A 21,181-nucleotide genomic window follows, 5' to 3' on the forward strand; every position below is an offset into this window, starting at 1 on the left:
AAAGTTGAACACACATTACATTAATGAGCCCTAACTGTTCCCTGCAGAAAAAACCCACACCTTTGTAAAACAGCCACAATGTCTTGTGGCTTTTGTGATAATAACCTGACGGTAATGAATACGAAGGATGCCAAGAATAGGTTCCAAGCGCAGAGCATGATAGAATGTTTATTAACACAATTCCCAAGAAGGAGGCTGGAGATGGGTCAAGGGACAGGCAGGAGGTCACACACAGGAGATCTGATGGGTAGGCGAAGTCCAGGAAGGGAGCAGGCTAGGAGTCGGAGACTACGTTAGTCAGGCTAACAGGTCGATGCACGGGTAATCCATTAAATATAGGTAATATTAAAAAAAGGCACAGTACGGTTGTGGTGAAAACAAACAGTATATATTCAATATATCGAAAATATATATTGGATATATTCAATATATATCCAATATATCCAATATCCTTCACTCTCTCTCGAAGGCTAGGCTGTGCTCACTGAGTCTGTACCTAGTAAAGGATTTCCTTAGTTTTGGATCAGTCACAGACAGTTAAATGTGCTTTCCAGGGTAGGCTACCAAGAGGTTGTCAAAATTAATATGAGTAAATAACATAATGCATAAATGTATTACTTTTAACTATTACGTATTTAAGTGCTCTCGTAGTTCATTATCGTGAATGTTGTAGCGTACATGGGTCGTCGGAGGTTCCATGGCGATGTGTTCGTCTTCAAACTTACAATCTAAAATATGCCATCGCTTTCTGTGATAAGTTGCTCAACTTGTGATGTTGTGATAGAATATAAACACTAATTTAGACTAATATTGTCGGCAGGAAGAGCGCCTCGAACTAAATGAAAGTATGGGGCGTTGACAATAAGCGAATGCGCGTTCACGCGAAGGGGGGTCGTAATATGCGGGGGGGTCGAAATTCGGCACAACACCGGCTGCGGTCAGCGACCCGCGGTTCACCGGGCGGCCACACGGGGGCGCTGCGGTCCTGCTGATCTCCTCAGCACCACGACGCTGAGACAACAGTAGACCAGAAATGGAGTCAACCTATATGTCCACCGACATACTCTAAATTTACATTAAAACAGTATACTATGTTTATAATTTATGATTGCATTTTGTGTGTGTGTGTGTGTGTGTGTGTGTGTGTGTGTGTGTGTGTGTGTGTGTGTGTGTGTGTGTGTGTGTGTGTGTGTGTGTGTGTGTGTGTGTGTGTGTGTGTGTGTGTGTGTGTGTGTGCGTGCGTGCGTGTACGCGTGTGTTTCATCTGTTAAAATCTATTCAAATGAATCTCCACCGAGGTCTACTAGGGCTTTCTGGAGGCTCTTATGCCCGTTCGGTTGCTTCACTTATTTCCACTTCAACAATGGACGCGACTGCCTTTCTGAATTCCCATTGGTCGAGCGGGTCCGCCTCCTCCCTCCCCTTCAGCCCCGCCGGATCAGACCTTCAGGAGCCCAGAACATGGACCTATTAAAGAGTCCTATTAAAGCGTCTCGGTCCGAACTACATGTAGAACCAGAGCTAGACATTGAGTGGTCCAGAAGCAATGCTTACTTTCGCTGTCTTTCCTTTTAATTGCATACGGCGTATGGTACAATCTCAAACTCGAACAATTAATCCACAGGATGATTAATCATTCACTTGTTCCGATATTTAAACCGATTTTTCAGAAATCAGTTTGCGTTTTGTTTCGACTGCGTTTTACTGTTCGAGCCTATTCACTTTAATCCTATCTCAATTCATATCATCGTATTTAAATTCAAATTAAACACAAGTAATCAAGTGAAAAGTGAAAGAAAAAATATTGCCTCCCAGGTCAATGAAGTGTTGCGCATTAGATGGACATTCATACACATTAACATTATATTAATAATGTGATAATAATGTTTATTTAAGTTATTCATATCTTGGAATACTTAAGGAAGCAGTTTCATTAAAATGTTCACTTGATATACAGAAGACACATTTAATCTCACTAAATCATTCCTGGATCAGACATCCTTGAGAATGTAAAAATGTATTTTAATAAAATGATGGATTAAGGAATATATAGTTATGAGAGTGAAACCGTATTAACATTTACATTTACATTGAGGGAGTTTAGCAGACGCTTTTATCCAAAGTAAGATTTTCCAAAATACATTAGTCAGCAGAAAGAGAAACAACAATATATCTCTGTGGGTACATTAAGGATGTTCATAGAACAAAGCACTAACCATCACTTGGTTAACCCATTCAACAAGTTGAAGTGGGAGCAGTACACGGAACTCATTCAGAAAAAAGGACAGCAAAGGCTTTAATTCGGTCCATTTGATGTAGACTGCAAAATGGCTAAGATGTTCTGCACTTCTTATGTGGAGAGTGTCTGTACCTTCTGCATAATCTGCTGGTTCGGCAGCACAGCAGAAGCACAGGAGAGTAGGCTTTGGAAAATAGGGACCACTGCCAGCTGTTAGGTACTCATTTAAATAGTCTTGAAAACACCTACAGAGAGAGTTCAGAGTAAAGCAGAAAATAATTTAGAAAAAACAAAAAAAACCACTTTTTTCCACCTTTGAACTCTTACCCTCAGGTAGCAGGTCTCGATACCCAGCCCTCTCCAAAAATAGGACAAAACAGTCATTCATTCCACAATCCATCTATCTATCTATCTATCTATCTATCTATCTATCTATCTATCTATCTATCTATCTATCTATCTATCTATCTATCTATCTATCTATCTATCTATCTATCTATCTATCTATCTATCTATCTATCTGTGATAGTAATATTCTAACAGTATTCATCAGTGATGGTAATGTTTTAAGAGTATTTGACTTCAGACTTTTCAACTTGGTCAATTTTAACCGTTAACCTGCGTTCAAACTTATTTTTCGAACAGAAAATATATTTTCAGAATCCCACTTTAATAGTTTAATTGAATACCGGATTGTATTTCCCGTGGGTCTCCTTGACGTTGAGGCTAGAGTGTGAGGACGTTCTTGACGCTTTAGCCCAAGGTGGCTATCCCTAAAGCTAACCGTTGCAGACGTCACAGAGCTTAAACAACGTCAATATGTGACCTAGAAACACAATGTCAAGCTTAAACGGTTCCTACGTTGTTCACTGGACCGTGGAGTCGGTCGGACCGAGTCGCAGGGGCGGTTCAGTCTGCGTCAGGTACGATGTACCACAAGGTATTTATTACCCAATAACTACTATTTATGAATGACCAATGTCTAAATGTCGGTTTAGTTATCACTTAGCCTGTAGCCGACCTGAATACCGGTAGATCATTTAGACACCTGAACGTAGCATTCATGCTAACAACACAAGCTAGGCTATAATGTGTGATTTCAACGCATTGAAATTGTGTGTATAAACTTTTTCGGACTCACATTTTAAAGGCTTAACTGAATCTTCTCTTCACCTTATCGAAGACTTTGTGTTTTATCTCACAACACCACTGGAAGTCTGTCTTAGTGGGCTTGGAAGGTCAGGAAAAACAAAGGAAAAGTCACTAATCAGTCGTCACCTTTTCAGTGGAGTTCCAATGTACCCGAGCGATGCTATTTAGGGGTTTTAACTGAAGCTTGTAGATGAAAACGAGCTGGAACTAAAGGCGTTGAGTATGTTTGGTGTAATGAGCTCACAGGAGTCCCAGTGTTCTGCTCTCTGCGCTTTATTAAAACATTCCTGGACACGACGTTCGGTGATCATGAGTGATGTGATGATGAGAGTTGATCAGGAGCCCGTCCTCTGGCCGGGTCACATGGGGCTCCAGGTGGGAGGTCAGAGGTCAGAGCCCGTCCTCTGGTCGGGTCAGGGCCCCAGGGGAACCAAGAGGGAGCAGGGCCCCGTGGGGGCCGATGAGGTTGTTGTGGGGGAATTCTATAGAGATTGTAGTCGCGGATGATGAGTGTGGGTGTGTGTCCTAGGTACGACTAATCCTGCAGCTTGTGGCCCCCCCTAACCTTATGGTAGGGGGGTCGATAGTATTTTAAGACTGCAGGATTGGTCGGGGAGGGGATGGACTGTGGTTTGATATCTGGAGGGGGTAGTGTAGGGGGGGGGCAGTGGGGGCCGGAGGGTTGGTGTCAACAGTGACCTGGTAAGAAGGTTGTGGGGGGAGGGGGGAGACTTTTGGTCAGTTGGGTTCGTTGTGGTCGTGTTGACCTTAGTAGGCCCCTTCATCATTGCTCTTAAATTTTTCGCCAGGCCACTGGTGACACCTATGAGGGGGGGGGGGGGGGGGAGTCAACAAGGTCCACAATGAGGTTGGTGCGTGTGTGTGATCTAAGGAGGGGTCTGCTGGGTGTTGGTGTGTGGGGTGTGGTGGAATCTGGTGGGGAGTTCTGGGTATGAATGACCTGTGCGTCTGGGTGGAGGATCGTCTCCTTGCGGGGGTTGGGAGTGGGAGAGGTTGGAGTCAAGTGTCTGGATGGAGTGAGGGGGGACTCTGGAGAGAGGGTGGTGTATGGTGGTGTGTTGGTTGTTGCTCGGTCCTCTGAGGTGGAGGTTCATCTGGTGGGAGGATTTCTGACTGGGTGGAGCGGGGGAGAGGGTGGGGATGGGTGGGGGGGGGTTGGTTGAGTTGGGGGGGGGGGGTAATTGATCTGAGGTGGTGTGGAGGGTGTGTGGTGCGACTCTGTGGGGGTCCTGGCTCCTGCTGCAGGTAGGGAAGGTGGGGGCCCTCCCCCTCCCCCTTATCCTTGAGGGAGGGGGGAGGGGGAGGGCTGGTTGTGTGAGGGGGGGTCTGTTGTGTTTCTGGTTGTGTGTATAGTTGTGAGCTCCGTCAGTGTGGGGCGTGGGCCTGAATAGAGTGATCTAGGGTGTGTGTGGGTGCTGGTTGGGGAGGCAGAGGGAGGGAGGGGGGGGGGGGGGTCTGTGTGGCTGAGTGTGGGCTGTGGAGGTGTCGGTGAGGGGAAGGTCCAGGCTCGAGGTGGGGTGGTATGGGGACTGGTCGGTATGGGGGAGGGGGGGAGTAGGTTGAGGGGGTGTGGGTTGGTGATGAGTGGTGAGTGAGGGGCGGACGGTGTATGGAGTAGTGTGTGTTCTAGTTGATGGAAGGTGGTGGGTAATAGTCTGTGGCCCAATCTCTTGTGTGCCCAGTTGGTAGCGGTCTTAAGTGAGAGTGTGTTGGTGGGCTGGGGTGTTTGTGTGAGTTGGTCTATTGTGTGTGTGTAGTGTTCTTTTAGGATCAACATGTCATTGTGCATCCAGGTGTTGGTGTTGTCATTATTTCTTTGTGATGTGGTGTCTGTGGGTGATGGGTTTGATGAAGTGGGATCGTTTGTGGACCTGTCGTGACATCCCCCTGGGGAGTTCCCGGGAGGACACCGCTCTTTCCGCTGTGTCCCTGTGGTGCAGGGCCTGGAGTATTTTAAAATATACTTTGTCTTTTCCACGGGTTGGGCCATCTGGTGCAATGTACCGGGTGTGTGTTGGTGGTGGTGGGAGGAGAGGACGGGTGGAGGGTGGAGGTGGTCTTTGTGGTCTGAGTGGTTGTGTGTGTGGGTGTGTTGGTGTGGGTCTGGTGTGTTCTGTGGTTTGATATGTGTGTGTGGGTCTATTGTGGTGATGGTGGGTGTGTGGGGGTCTATACTGAAGGCTGGGGGGTCTATAACGGGATGTAGGTGGGGGAGGTAGCGTGCGTCTGTTGTGTGCGTGGTAGTGTGGCTGTGTGGTGTTGGTGCGATTGGTGTAGGTAGGCCTCCAGGGTGAAGACACTTCAATAAAGATAGATCTATTTCAAAAGGGTGGAGCTGTGAGGGGGCTCTGACCTGCTGACGGAGAGGGTGGTGGTCCCGTGGTGGGTAGAGGAGAGGGTGGTGGTCCCGTGGTGGGTAGCCTGAGAGGGTGGTGGTCCCGTGGTGGGTAGCCTGAGAGGGTGGTGGTCCCGTGGTGGGTAGAGGAGAGGGTGGGGGTCCCGTGGTGGGTAGAGGAGAGGGTGGTGGTCCCGTGGTGGGTAGAGGAGAGGGTGGTGGTCCCATGGTGGGTAGCCTGAGAGGGTGGGGGTCCCGTGGTGGGTAGCCTGAGAGGGTGGTGGTCCCGTGGTGGGTAGAGGAGAGGGTGGGGGTCCCGTGGTGGGTAGAGGAGAGGGTGGTGGTCCCGTGGTGGGTAGAGGAGAGGGTGGGGGTCCCGTGGAGGGTAGAGGAGAGGGTGGGGGTCCCGTGGTGGGTAGAGGAGAGGGTGGGGGTCCCGTGGTGGGTAGAGGAGAGGGTGGTGGTCCCGTGGTGGGTAGCCTGAGAGGGTGGTGGTCCCGTGGTGGGTAGAGGAGAGGGTGGTGGTCCCGTGGTGGGTAGAGGAGAGGGTGGTGGTCCCGTGGTGGGTAGAGGAGAGGGTGGTGGTCCCGTGGTGGGTAGCCTGAGAGGGTGGTGGTCCCGTGGTGGGTAGAGGCGACGGCAGGACGGTCCCTGGTAACTGCTGACGGTGACACAGCCAACGGGCCAATAGAAACACACTTCTATTGGAAAGGATGAAAAGTACATCAGAGTAAATAAAAGGGGGGGTCTGAGGACCCCGCCCGCACACACACGCATAGAAGTATATATATATATATATATATATATATATATATGTATATATTTCTAAATATATGTGTTCTGTTACATGTATGTTTTCTCCTGGCTAATTCAGTCTTTTATGTTTATTGATGGTCCTGTGATGCCATCTACTGGCGGACTTTGGTATCTTTCTGGAATATGTTCCGATATGCATGCCTTTCACTCCATTACACTACATTCACTTGATCGGAAAGCGTGGTACTCGCACTCGTCTTCATAATTGCGTCTCCTCTGGTTTCAAGTTAGCCTTTGAAAGCATCGTTGGTACGTTATCTGTATTGCTATGTTAAGGGGGTTTGATGTATAATGAGATTAAGGAGACTTTGTAAACAAATTAGATGGATGGATATTCTTACATTAGCAAGCTAACTTAGTAGCTAAGCTAATTTTACAGCATTCTGTTATTCTCATACTGAAATGCTGTACTTCCATTCCTCAGTTTTACCCTACTTCACCTCACCATAAAGAGTGAACTGTAACTTTTCGTCTGCGTGGTTTGATGGAGAGGAGTTTATACTATCTGTCAACCCTGGCAAGGTGCTGGGGGTAGAGGGCAAAACAAGAGAGACACACACACACACACACACACACACACACACACACACACACACACACACACACACACACACACACACACACACACACACACACACACACACACACACACACACACACACACACACATCCACGCATCCAGACCCATCCATACACATCCTCTCATTAATAGTAAATCATGCGCATTTATACAAAATATAGGAATAAAAAGGAGCACACTGCAATCTCAGTAGAAGTCATGGGCGAAAAATGCAGGAACCCCAAAATTGCACATATACATATATATATATAAATAACATGGTATAAGCATTTCAAGAAGTATTAAAAACACACAGGGTAAAGATAATTGCTGGCAGATAAGTGCAAAATAGATTAAATGAATAAATAAAAAAATAGGAATATAAAAAAAGATAAATAAGAGATAGTAAAACCATTCACACATCCATACCATCCTGTCACATAAAAGAAGCCTCCAATGAATAAGAGGGTAAGGGTTAGGGTTATGGGTAGCATAGCCCTAACCCCCGTCCCCGAGCCCAATGGACGCTGTCCTGGGTCGTCTGGAGTTGAAGGAGAGACCGTTGTTTAAGGTGACCGCATCGGGGGTCCACCTCCTCTATGCTGTCTCTCACAAAGCTGCTGAAGGCCTCAGTGCAGTGGAGCTGGTGAAGGGATAGCTCGATGGAAACAGAGAGGAGAGGAATGACGAGACGGGCCTGAGGGACTTCAGCTCTGGCTGTTCCAACGCGACGTCGATGTCTTTGATAACGGTAACGGCTGTTTGTTCCCTAAGACCGTTGTTTATGTCTACCTAAAAACCACCGGTCTGATGCCAGGCCTGGGGGAGGGGAATCTAAGCAGGACCGCAGCCAGACCGTAGCCTGGTGGGCCCGCCTGAGGGCTCTGTCATGAGTCGGGAGAGTGGTGGAGAAACCGAGAGGGGATAACGGGAGGTTTAAACGGTAAAGTGAGTGTGTTGGGGTGTCTAAGCGGGGCTAGGGGGACCTGTGGTGGTGTAGGGAGCGGTGGGACGCCCTACTCCCCCTGAGTAGCGGGGGGGTGGGCAGGGGGGGGGCCGAGGTGGTTAACAGGGAGTGTAGTGTGGAGGAGGAAGTCAGTCGCTTGCCGTAGCCTGGTGGGCTACGGCAACAACAATTACCCTCAACAATCGTGTCCACAATTTGCCGTGAAACCCAAACCCCGAAACCCGCCTCCACAGCGGCACGCGTGGATACTGTAGGTATAACACGCTGTTTTACGTTGAAATGCTACGTATCCAGTGTTCATGGAAACGTACACCGTCAACGTTTTTTCTTGGCGACTGGGTTGCACACACACACACACACACACACACACACACACACACACACACACACACACACACACACACACACACACACACACACACACACACACACACACACACACACACACACAGGACAGAGCAGACTGAGCGTCTCGGTCCCAACTATATATAGAACCGGAACTAGAACTATAGCGGTCCCGAAGCAGTGCTTAGCTTCGCTGTCTTTGCTTTTGATGTGAAACTGGTTTTTTGTACAAACTCGAACAATTAATCCACAGGACGATTAACCATTCACTTGTTCTGATAGTTTAACCGATTTAATCTCTCTCTCTCTCTCTCTCTCTCTCTCTCTCTCTCTCTCGCTCTCTCTCGCTCTCTCTCTCTCTCTCGCTCTCTCTCGCTCTCTCTCGCTCTCTCTCTCTCTCTCGCTCTCCCTCTTGGTTCCTCAAGTACTTCCCCTTCCAACAGTTCTGTGTCTGTATGTGTGTGTGTGTGTGTGTGTGTGTGTGTGTGTGTGTGTGTGTGTGTGTGTGTGTGAGACCAGACCCCCCAGACCCTCTCCTCAGACCAGACCCCCCAGACCCTCTCCTCAGACCAGACCCTCTCCTCAGACCAGACCCCCCAGACCCTCTCCTCAGACCAGACCCCCCAGACCAGACCCCCCAGACCCTCTCCTCAGACCAGACCCCCCAGACCAGACCCCCCAGACCCTCTCCTCAGACCAGACCCCCCAGACCAGACCCCCCAGACCCTCTCCCCAGACCAGACCCCCCAGACCAGACCCTCTCCTCAGACCAGACCCTCTCCCCAGACCAGACCCTCTCCTCAGACCAGACCCCCCAGACCAGACCCCCCAGACCCTCTCCCCAGACCAGACCCCCCAGACCAGACCCTCTCCTCAGACCAGACCCTCTCCCCAGACCAGACCCTCTCCTCAGACCAGACCCCCCAGACCAGACCCTCTCCTCAGACCAGACCCCCCAGACCCTCTCCTCAGACCAGACCCCCCAGACCAGACCCCCCAGACCAGACCCCCCAGACCCTCTCCTCAGACCAGACCCCCCAGACCAGACCCTCTCCTCAGACCAGACCCCCCAGACCAGACCCCCCAGTCCAGACCCCCCAGACCAGACCCTCTCCTCAGACCAGACCCCCCAGTCCAGACCCCCCAGACCAGACCCTCTCCTCAGACCAGACCCCCCAGACCCTCTCCTCAGACCAGACCCCCCAGACCCTCTCCTCAGACCAGACCCCCCAGACCAGACCCCCCAGACCAGACCCTCTCCTCAGACCAGACCCTCTCCTCAGACCAGACCCTCTCCTCAGACCAGACCCTCACAGCTTGTTCCTCACAGAGAGAAAACTAACTTGAGATCTCTTCTGCTTCTTCCTGCTCACTCACTGTCTCACTCTCTCTCTGTCTCACTCTCTCTCTGTCTCACTCTCTCGCTGTCTCACTCTCTCTCTGTCTCACTCTCTCGCTGTCTCACTCTCTCTCTGTATCACTCTCTCTCTGTCTCTCTGTCTCTCGCTCTCTATCTCTCCTCTCTCGGTTCCTGAAGTACTTCCCGTTCCAACAGTTTGGTGTGTGTGTGTGTGTGTGTGTGTGTGTGTGTGTGTGTGTGTGTGTTTTGAGAGTGGATAAGTGTATGATTGCATCATTATGCATGTAACTGTATTTGTTCAGGAGGTGGCTAATGACACCACTACCTTATAAGGGGGATGTTACCATACTCTATCTCTCTCTACCTGACTCTAAGAGGTGTGTGTGTGTGTGTGTGTGTGTGTGTGTGTGTGTGTGTGTGTGTGTGTGTGTGTGTGTGTGTGTGTGTGTGTGTGTGTGTGTGTGTGTGTGTGTGTGTGTGTGTGTGTGTGTGTGTGTGTGTATTGTGCGCGAGCACTGCATTCATAACATTCGTCTTCACAGATATCACGTGCCCGCGCTGAGAGAGGCGTGTCCCGGGTTTTTTCAACTGCGAGTCAACGGTGTCGCAGCGAAGAGACTTTCTTTGACTTCCTTTCACCTGATTAACTTGTTTTAGAAACACTCTAACCTCCGTTTCTTCCCTTACATTTAAACTTTTACAACTTTATACCGTATGGACGCAATATAATCCCGGAGTAGAAACGATAAGGTAAGGTAGGCCGACAGTTTACTACCGTTTATATTGTCTTTCGGTTATGTATATGATAAAGAACAACCAGTTTACTACCGTTAATATTGTCTTTAGGTTGCTGTATATAATATTGACCTCATCTCGGTATGTGTCTCCGTGTATCGCTTATCAATTAAAGACAGAGTTTACTGTAGAGAATACATTAGTTCATGTTTCACTGCTTTTCTGACCCGTGTGGTAAATTGAACACTGCGTTCAATATTCAAGAGATTCGTTTGTCTTGATGCTACTCCGAATTAAAGGAAGGACGTGAAAGAAGTCCTTTCAATGTGGTGATATTTAGATATAAGTTATATATTTGTGCGTATTGACTATCGATGTGTTGAGCTTCACCAGTTGATCTATATTGAATCTGTGGTTCAGTAATGTGACAGAATTCAGACTTTGGTCCAGTGGAGAAATTGTTCTAACGTTCTTTACTTTAATTGTACCGCAATGCATTTTTTGAGTCTATTGTATATCTTTTTTGCGTTGTAGTTTAAGCACAGTTACAGTCTCCAAGGTGTTTAATAATTCATCGGTCATCTGCTGTACCCATCTGTACTGTAGTGAGGGCGCTGTGGTTATGTTGTGGGGTTCATATTGATGGTCTATGACGTCCATAATGCTTTAGTGTGACGCAGTCTCAATGACCTCTCTCAATAAACGGCTGAAGTTGAAAAGGCAATTGAAGTGATGGATGAGTTGTGTTTGTCTCCAGTCTACTATGGATGAGGAGAGAGAGGAGGGGGGTCCTACCTCTAAGACCACTCTGTCTGGGGAACATGGCCGCCGGAGCAAAGCTAAGAGGTAAGAAGAGGATCTCTCTGTCTGTGACTGTTGTCCATCTCAGAGCTCAGCAGTGATGCATCATGACTCCATCATTAGTCTGAGTAATAGGTGTGTGTGTGTGTGTGTGTGTGTGTGTGTGTGTGTGTGTGTGTGTGTGTGTGTGTGTGTGTGTGTGTGTGTGTGTGTGTGTGTGTGTGTGTGTGTGTGTGTGTTGAAGCCCAGAGCAGCAGCAGAGAGCAGACTCCCCTGGACCCAGCTGTGTCTCCATGAAGAGTGACCAGTCTATGGATCATCCTGTTACCTTTAAAGATGGAAATCAGTCTATTGAGAAGAGGTGAGGATTTATCAGAGATCATAACGATACAGCTTCTATCAAACGTCCATAAATCCTGGTTCTTGTTTTTCTAGAAGAGTCCAGCAGGAGAGAGCAGACTCCCCTGGACCCAGCTGTGTCTCCATGAAGAGTGGCTGGTCTATGGATATACCATTGGTGTTTAAAGATGGACGCCCCCCCAGAGAGGAGAGGTAGGACTTTTAAACAGACGAGGAAAACAGACCAATTGGTTGTTATCAGTCTCTACTGCTGCTGATATTTACAAGTGTGTGTGTGTGTGTGTGTGTGTGTGTGTGTGTGTGTGTGTGTGTGTGTGTGTGTGTGTGTGTGTGTGTGTGTGTGTGTGTGTGTGTGTGTGTGTGTGTGTGTGTGTGTGTGTGTGTGTGTGTGTGTGTGTGTTGAAGCCCAGAGCAGCAGCAGAGAGCAGACTCCCCTGGACCCAGCTGTGTCTCCATGATGAGTGGATGGAACATCCTCTATGGAACATCCTTTTAACTTTAAAGATGGAAATCAGTCTATTGAGAAAAGGTAAGCATTGATTAGAGATGATGATTTGGGCTGTAGTCTTAAATTCAACCAACTCTCTGACCAATCGATTGGTCGATGGTGAAAAGATGATTATAAAACAATGCGTCCGTTATCTCTAGATCAACAGAATCTACCACAGTGCGTTGTACTCTACCTGCTAGCCTCAAAATCACATAAGGGCTGTTTGGAGAAGGGCAGTGGGTTTCAGACCCCCTCTCGGTCCGAGTCCACTCGGTTAGGGCAGAGCTTCAATATGTAGCAGACAGCGGACGAGCCACGGAGCGTCGGGCAGCGTCGTTTATAGACGACACCACCGAAGAATTGATTATAGCTTTTATCTGTGTGTAATATAACGGGGCCCACTGGATGCTGCTGGGATTAGTGACAAGAAGCCAATTCTGATGTGTTCCCACTCAAAGCCTAGCGAGCGTTAAACACGAAGGGGGATGAAGAATCACAGACGTATTAAGAAAAAAGTACTCATGCCACCATTTTAGCTGATCTGCCCACAAACTTACTCTACACTTTGCATGCTATTTTGTCGTCCTTTTTAACCAAATGCTGCCAGATCGATGACTTGGTTGGAATCAATGAGTTAGTAGCGGAGTAAAGGTTCAGTAAGTTAGGACTAGCGGTCTTCCTTATGGGCCAGTTCAACGTTGAGGAACCCGGGGGTTTGACCTCTTGTCTTATAAGTCCTATAGTTTATTAAACCATATGATTGTTTAAACAGAAATTACTAAGCCTTCAACATTATTTTTATTCATAATTAATGTTATTTCTAACACAATATAGCCCGTCAATCAAATTTAAAACACATCGGTCTGCATTTGTCCCTCCCGGCCCTAAAATAATAATTGTTTATCCAGTCAACCAACCGACCAGAACTTGACAGCCCTAGTGATTATATAGGTACAGCTTCTATGAAACTTACAGGAATCCTGTTTCTTGTTTTCTAGAAGAGTCCAGCAGCAGAGAGCAGACTCTTATTATCAGACTTTGCTGGTACTGATGTTTCCAAGTCAGGAACAATTAAAGTGTGTGTGTGTGTGTGTGTGTGTGTGTGTGTGTGTGTGTGTGTGTGTGTGTGTGTGTGTGTGTGTGTGTGTGTGTGTGTGTGTGTGTGTGTGTGTGTGTGTGTGTGTGTGTGTGTGTGTGTTGAAGCCCAGAGCAGCAGCAGAGAGCAGACTCCCCTGGACCCAGCTGTGTCTCCATGAAGAGTGACCACTCTATGAATCATCCTGCTGAGTTGAAAGATGGAAATCAGTCTATTGAGAAGAGGTGAGGATTTATCATATATTATAAAGATACAGCTTCTATCAAACATCCATTAATCCTGGTTCTTGTTTTTCTCAAAGAGTCCAGCAGGAGTGAGCAGACTCTTATTATCAGACTTTGCTGGTACTGATGGTTCCAAGTCAGGAAAAATTAAAGTGTGTGTGTGTGTGTGTGTGTGTGTGTGTGTGTGTGTGTGTGTGTGTGTGTGTGTGTGTGTGTGTGTGTGTGTGTGTGTGTGTGTGTCTGTCTGTGTCTGTGTGTTGAAGCCCAGAGCAGCAGCAGAGAGCAGACTCCCCTGGACCCAGCTGTGTCTCCATGAAGAGTGACCACTCTATGAATCATCCTGCTGAGTTGAAAGATGGAAATCAGTCTATTGAGAAAAGGTAAGTATTGATTAGAGATGATGATTTGTGCTGTAATCTTTAATTCAACCAACTCTCTGACCAATCGATTGGTCGATGGTGAAAAGATGATTATAAAACAATGTGCAAGTTATCTCTGGATCAACATAATCTACCACAGCGCGTTGTACTCTACCTGCTAGCCTCAATATCACATAAGGGCTGTTTGGAGAAGGGCAGTGGGTTTCAGACCCCCTCTCGGTCCGAGTCCACTCGGTTAGGGCAGAGCTTCAATATGAAGCAGACGGCGGACGAGCCACGGAGCGTCGGGCAGCGTCGTTTATAGACGACACCACCGAAGAATTGATTATAGCTTTTATCTGTGTGTAATATAACGGGGCCCACTGGATGCTGCTGGGATTAGTGACAAGAAGCCAATTCTGATGTGTTCCACTCAAAGCCTAGCGAGGGTTAAACACGAAGGGGGAGGAAGAATCACAGACGTATTAAGAAAAAAGTACTCATGCCACCATTTTAGCTGATCTGCCCACAAACTTACTCTACACTTTGCATGCTATTTTGTCGTCCTTTTTAACCAAATGCTGCCAGATCGATGACTTGGTTGGAATCAATGAGTTAGTAGCGGAGTAAAGGTTCAGTAAGTTAGGACTAGCGGTCTTCCTTATGGGCCAGTTCAACGTTGAGGAACCCGGGGGTTTGACCTCTTGTCTTATAAGTCCCATAGTTTATTAAACCATATGATTGTTTAAACAGAAATTACTAAGCCTTCAACATTATTTTTATTCATAATTAATGTTATTTCTAACACAATATAGCCCGTCAATCAAATTTAAAACACATCGGTCTACATTTGTCCCTCCCGGCTCTAAAATAATGGATTAAGAAGCTCTTTGTTCTTACTAAAGGAACACCAGCCATAGTCCGACCAAAGGGAATTTGGTCCAACAAGTGCATATCGATTAACCAGTCAACCAACCGACCAGAACTTGACAGCCCTAGTGATTATATAGGTACAGCTTCTATGAAACTTACAGGAATCCTGTTTCTTGTTTTCTAGAAGAGTCCAGCAGCAGAGAGCAGACTCCCCTGGACCCAGCTGTGTCTCCATGAAGAGTGACCACTCTATGAATCATCCTGCTGAGTTGAAAGATGGAAATCAGTCTATTGAGAAGAGGTGAGGATTTATCATATATTATAAAGATACAGCTTCTATCAAACATCCATTAATCCTGGTTCTTGTTTTTCTCAAAGAGTCCAGCAGGAGTGAGCAGACTCTTATTATCAGACTTTGCTGGTACTGATGGTTCCAAGTCAGGAAAAATTAAAGTGTGTGTGTGTGTGTGTGTGTGTGTGTGTGTGTGTGTGTGTGTGTGTGTGTGTGTGTGTGTGTGTGTGTGTGTGTCTGTGTGTGTCTGTGTGTGTGTCTGTGTCTGTGTGTTGAAGCCCAGAGCAGCAGCAGAGAGCAGACTCCCCTGGACCCAGCTGTGTCTCCATGAAGAGTGACCACTCTATGAATCATCCTGCTGAGTTGAAAGATGGAAATCAGTCTATTGAGAAAAGGTAAGTATTGATTAGAGATGATGATTTGTGCTGTAATCTTTAATTCAACCAACTCTCTGACCAATCGATTGGTCGATGGTGAAAAGATGATTATAAAACAATGTGCAAGTTATCTCTGGATCAACATAATCTACCACAGCGCGTTGTACTCTACCTGCTAGCCTCAATATCACATAAGGGCTGTTTGGAGAAGGGCAGTGGGTTTCAGACCCCCTCTCGGTCCGAGTCCACTCGGTTAGGGCAGAGCTTCAATATGAAGCAGACGGCGGACGAGCCACGGAGCGTCGGGCAGCGTCGTTTATAGACGACACCACCGAAGAATTGATTATAGCTTTTATCTGTGTGTAATATAACGGGGCCCACTGGATGCTGCTGGGATTAGTGACAAGAAGCCAATTCTGATGTGTTCCACTCAAAGCCTAGCGAGCGTTAAACACGAAGGGGGAGGAAGAATCACAGACGTATTAAGAAAAAAGTACTCATGCCACCATTTTAGCTGATCTGCCCACAAACTTACTCTACACTTTGCATGCTATTTTGTCGTCCTTTTTAACCAAATGCTGCCAGATCGATGACTTGGTTGGAATCAATGAGTTAGTAGCGGAGTAAAGGTTCAGTAAGTTAGGACTAGCGGTCTTCCTTATGGGCCAGTTCAACGTTGAGGAACCCGGGGGTTTGACCTCTTGTCTTATAAGTCCCATAGTTTATTAAACCATATGATTGTTTAAACAGAAATTACTAAGCCTTCAACATTATTTTTATTCATAATTAATGTTATTTCTAACACAATATAGCCCGTCAATCAAATTTAAAACACATCGGTCTACATTTGTCCCTCCCGGCTCTAAAATAATGGATTAAGAAGCTCTTTGTTCTTACTAAAGGAACACCAGCCATAGTCCGACCAAAGGGAATTTGGTCCAACAAGTGCATATCGATTAACCAGTCAACCAACCGACCAGAACTTGACAGCCCTAGTGATTATATAGGTACAGCTTCTATGAAACTTACAGGAATCCTGTTTCTTGTTTTCTAGAAGAGTCCAGCAGCAGAGAGCAGACTCCCCTGGACCCAGCTGTGTCTCCATGAAGAGTGACCACTCTATGAATCATCCTGCTGAGTTGAAAGATGGAAATCAGTCTATTGAGAAGAGGTGAGGATTTATCATATATTATAAAGATACAGCTTCTATCAAACATCCATTAATCCTGGTTCTTGTTTTTCTCAAAGAGTCCAGCAGGAGTGAGCAGACTCTTATTATCAGACTTTGCTGGTACTGATGTTTCCAAGTCAGGAAAATTAAAGTGTGTGTGTGTGTGTGTGTGTGTGTGTGTGTGTGTGTGTGTGTGTGTGTGTGTGTGTGTGTGTGTGTGTGTGTGTGTGTGTGTGTGTGTGTGTGTGTGTGTGTGTGTGTGTGTCTGTGTGTTGAAGCCCAGAGCAGCAGCAGAGAGCAGACTCCCCTGGACCCAGCTGTGTCTCCATGAAGAGTGACCACTCTATGAATCATCCTGCTGAGTTGAAAGATGGAAATCAGTCTATTGAGAAAAGGTAAGTATTGATTAGAGATGATGATTTGTGCTGTAATCTTAAATTCAACCAACTCTCTGACCAATCGATTGGTCGATGGTGAAAAGATGATTATAAAACAATGTGCAAGTTATCTCTGGATCAACATAATCTACCACAGCGCGTTGTACTCTACCTGCTAGCCTCAACATCACATAAGGGCTGTTTGGAGAAGGGCAGTGGGTTTCAGACCCCCTCTCGGTCCGAGTCCACTCGGTTAGGGCAGAGCTTCAATATGAAGCAGACAGCGGACGAGCCACGGAGCGTCGGGCAGCGTCGTTTATAGACGACACCACCGAAGAATTGATTATAGCTTTTATCTGTGTGTAATATAACGGGGCCCACTGGATGCTGCTGGGATTAGTGACAAGAAGCCAATTCTGATGTGTTCCCACTCAAAGCCTAGCGAGCGTTAAACACGAAGGGGGAGGAAGAATCACAGACGTATTAAGAAAAAAGTACTCATGCCACCATTTTAGCTGATCTGCCCACAAACTTACTCTACACTTTGCATGCTATTTTGTCGTCCTTTTTAACCAAATGCTGCCAGATCGATGACTTGGTTGGAATCAATGAGTTAGTAGCGGAGTAAAGGTTCAGTAAGTTAGGACTAGCGGTCTTCCTTATGGGCCAGTTCAACGTTGAGAACCTGAGGGTTTGACCCCTTGTCGTATAAGTCTTATCGTTGAAACAGAAACTACTAAGCCTTCAACATTATTTTTATTCATAATTAATGTTATTTCTAACACAATATAGCCCGTCACTCCAATATAAAAAAATGGATGAAGAAGCTCTTTGTTCTTATTAAAGGAACACCAGCCATTGCCCGACCAAAGAGAATCTGGTCCAACAAGTGCATATCGATTAACCAGTCAATCAACTCGGTGGTCCCCAACCCTCGGTCCGTGGGTCATTTGGTACCGGATACCATATTTGAATACAATTATTATTATTATTATTATTTATTTTTTTTAATTCATGCAAAATGCATGCATACTTAATAAACTCAATTTACTTCGCAATACCGTCACTCTTTTACATGCCATGAGTCTATATGCAGTTGTTAGATTGCATATAACATGTTTTCATTTTAGGCAACCTCTGCGCAACATAACCCAACCACTCCCCCCCCCCCCCCCCGGTCCGTGAAACTTTTCGGAGAATCATACCGGTCCTTGATGCTGAAAAGGTTGTGGACCCCTGAATCAACCGACCAGAACGTGACAGCCCTAGAGATTATATCGGTACAGCTTCTATCAAACGAAATCCTGTTTCTTGTTTTCTAGAAGAGTCCAGCAGCAGAGAGCAGACTCCCCTGGACCCAGCTGTGTCTCCATGAAGAGTGACCACTCTATGAATCATCCTGCTGAGTTGAAAGATGGAAATCAGTCTATTGAGAAGAGGTGAGGATTTATCATATATTATAAAGATACAGCTTCTATCAAACATCCATTAATCCTGGTTCTTGTTTTTCTCAAAGAGTCCAGCAGGAGTGAGCAGACTCTTATTATCAGACTTTGCTGGTACTGATGTTTCCAAGTCAGGAAAAATTAAAGTGTGTGTGTGTGTGTGTGTGTGTGTGTGTGTGTGTGTGTGTGTGTGTGTGTGTGTGTGTGTGTGTGTGTGTGTGTGTGTGTGTGTGTGTGTGTGTGTGTGTGTCTGTGTGTTGAAGCCCAGAGCAGCAGCAGAGAGCAGACTCCCCTGGACCCAGCTGTGTCTCCATGAAGAGTGACCACTCTATGAATCATCCTGCTGAGTTGAAAGATGGAAATCAGTCTATTGAGAAAAGGTAAGTATTGATTAGAGATGATGATTTGTGCTGTAATCTTAAATTCAACCAACTCTCTGACCCATCGATTGGTCGATGGTGAAAAGATGATTATAAAACAATGTGCAAGTTATCTCTGGATCAACAGAATCTACCACAGTGCGTTGTACTCTACCTGCTAGCCTCAATATCACATAAGGGCTGTTTGGAGAAGGGCAGTGGGTTTCAGACCCCCTCTCGGTCCGAGTGGACTCGGTTAGGGCAGAGCTTCAATATGAAGCAGACAGCGGACGAGCCACGGAGCGTCGGGCAGCGTCGTTTATAGACGACACCACCGAAGAATTGATTATAGCTTTTATCTGTGTGTAATATAACGGGGCCCACTGGATGCTGCTGGGATTCGTGACAAGAAGCCAATTCTGATGTGTTCCACTCAAAGCCTAGCGAGCGTTAAACACGAAGGGGGAGGAAGAATCACAGACGTATTAAGAAAAAAGTACTCATGCCACCATTTTAGCTGATCTGCCCACAAACTTACTCTACACTTTGCATGCTTTTTTGTCGTCCTTTTTAACCAAATGCTGCCATCGATGACTTGGTTGGAATCAATGAGTTAGTAGTGGAGTAAAGGTTCAGTAAGTTAGGACTAGCGGTCTTCCTTATGGGCCAGTTCAACGTTGAGGAACCCGGGGGTTTGACCTATTGTCTTATAAGTCCTATAGTTTATTAAACCATATGATTGTTTAAACAGAAATTACTAAGCCTTCAACGTTATTTTTATTCATAATTAATGTTATTCCTAACACAATATAGCCCGTCAATCAAATTTAAAACACATCGGTCTGCATTTGTCCCTCCCGGCTCTAAATAATGGATTAAGAAGCTCTTTGTTCTTATTAAAGGAACACCAGCCATAGTCCGACCAAAGGGAATTTGGTCCAACAAGTGCATATCGATTAACCAGTCAACCAACCGACCAGAACTTGACAGCCCTAGTGATTATATAGGTACAGCTTCTATGAAACTTACAGGAATCCTGTTTCTTGTTTTCTAGAAGAGTCCAGCAGCAGAGAGCAGACTCCCCTGGACCCAGCTGTGTCTCCATGAAGAGTGACCACTCTATGAATCATCCTGCTGAGTTGAAAGATGGAAATCAGTCTATTGAGAAGAGGTGAGGATTTATCATATATTATAAAGATACAGCTTCTATCAAACATCCATTAATCCTGGTTCTTGTTTTTCTCAAAGAGTCCAGCAGGAGTGAGCAGACTCTTATTATCAGACTTTGCTGGTACTGATGTTTCCAAGTCAGGAAAAATTAAAGTGTGTGTGTGTGTGTGTGTGTGTGTGTGTGTGTGTGTGTGTGTGTGTGTGTGGTGTGTGTGTGTGTGTGTGTGTCTGTGTGTCTGTGTGTGTCTGTGTCTGTGTGTTGAAGCCCAGAGCAGCAGCAGAGAGCAGACTCCCCTGGACCCAGCTGTGTCTCCATGAAGAGTGACCACTCTATGAATCATCCTGCTGAGTTGAAAGATGGAAATCAGTCTATTGAGAAAAGGTAAGTATTGATTAGAGATGATGATTTGTGCTGTAATCTTAAATTCAACCAACTCTCTGACCAATCGATTGGTCGATGGTGAAAAGATGATTATAAAACAATGTGCAAGTTATCTCTGGATCAACATAATCTACCACAGTGCGTTGTACTCTACCTGCTAGCCTCAATATCACATAAGGGCTGTTTGGAGAAGGGCAGTGGGTTTCAGACCCCCTCTCGGTCCGAGTGGACTCGGTTAGGGCAGAGCTTCAATATGAAGCAGACAGCGGACGAGCCACGGAGCGTCGGGCAGCGTCGTTTATAGACGACACCACCGAAGAATTGATTATAGCTTTTATCTGTGTGTAATATAACGGGGCCCACTGGATGCTGCTGGGATTCGTGACAAGAAGCCAATTCTGATGTGTTCCCACTCAAAGCCTAGCGAGCGTTAAACACGAAGGGGGTTGAAGAATCACAGACGTATTAAGAAAAAAGTACTCATGCCACCATTTTAGCTGATCTGCCCACAAACTTACTCTACACTTTGCATGCTATTTTGTCGTCCTTTTTAACCAAATGCTGCCAGATCGATGACTTTGTTGGAATCAATGAGTTAGTAGCGGAGTAAAGGTTGAGTAAGTTAGGACTAGCGGTCTTCCTTATGGGCCAGTTCAACGTTGAGAACCTGAGGGTTTGACCCCTTGTCGTATAAGTCTTATCGTTGAAAGAGAAACTACTAAGCCTTCAACATTATTTTTATTCATAATTAATGTTATTTCTAACACAATATAGCCCGTCACTCCAATATAAAAAAAATGGATGAAGAAGCTCTTTGTTCTTATTAAAGGAACACCAGCCATTGCCCGACCAAAGAGAATCTGGTCCAACAAGTGC

The 21,181-nt window shown here is 46.3% G+C and overlaps 2 long non-coding RNA genes across 4 annotated transcripts; one reads left to right on the plus strand and one right to left on the minus strand.

Annotated features, from left to right (window-relative positions):
* Positions 1-2,278: 2,278 nt before the first annotated feature.
* On the minus strand, positions 2,279-3,807 carry LOC115535326 (uncharacterized). Its single transcript, XR_003974474.1, has 2 exons — positions 3,381-3,807; positions 2,279-2,484 (listed from the first exon to the last, which is right to left on the minus strand). It is a non-coding gene; the product is annotated as an uncharacterized LOC115535326 (long non-coding RNA).
* Positions 3,808-11,629: 7,822 nt separating this feature from the next.
* Positions 11,630-14,990, plus strand: LOC115535300 (uncharacterized). Of its 3 annotated transcripts, none has more exons than XR_003974442.1 (4): positions 11,630-11,691; positions 11,766-11,882; positions 12,096-12,219; positions 14,917-14,990. It is a non-coding gene; the product is annotated as an uncharacterized LOC115535300 (long non-coding RNA). The 3 variants fall into 3 exon arrangements; XR_003974443.1 differs by lacking the exon at positions 14,917-14,990 and adding an exon at positions 13,384-13,408; XR_003974441.1 differs by lacking the exon at positions 14,917-14,990 and adding an exon at positions 13,179-13,213.
* Positions 14,991-21,181: the final 6,191 nt, after the last annotated feature.

This window comes from Gadus morhua, chromosome 22, assembly GCF_902167405.1.
Source record: "Gadus morhua chromosome 22, gadMor3.0, whole genome shotgun sequence".
NCBI classification, from domain to species: Eukaryota; Metazoa; Chordata; class Actinopteri; order Gadiformes; family Gadidae; genus Gadus; species Gadus morhua.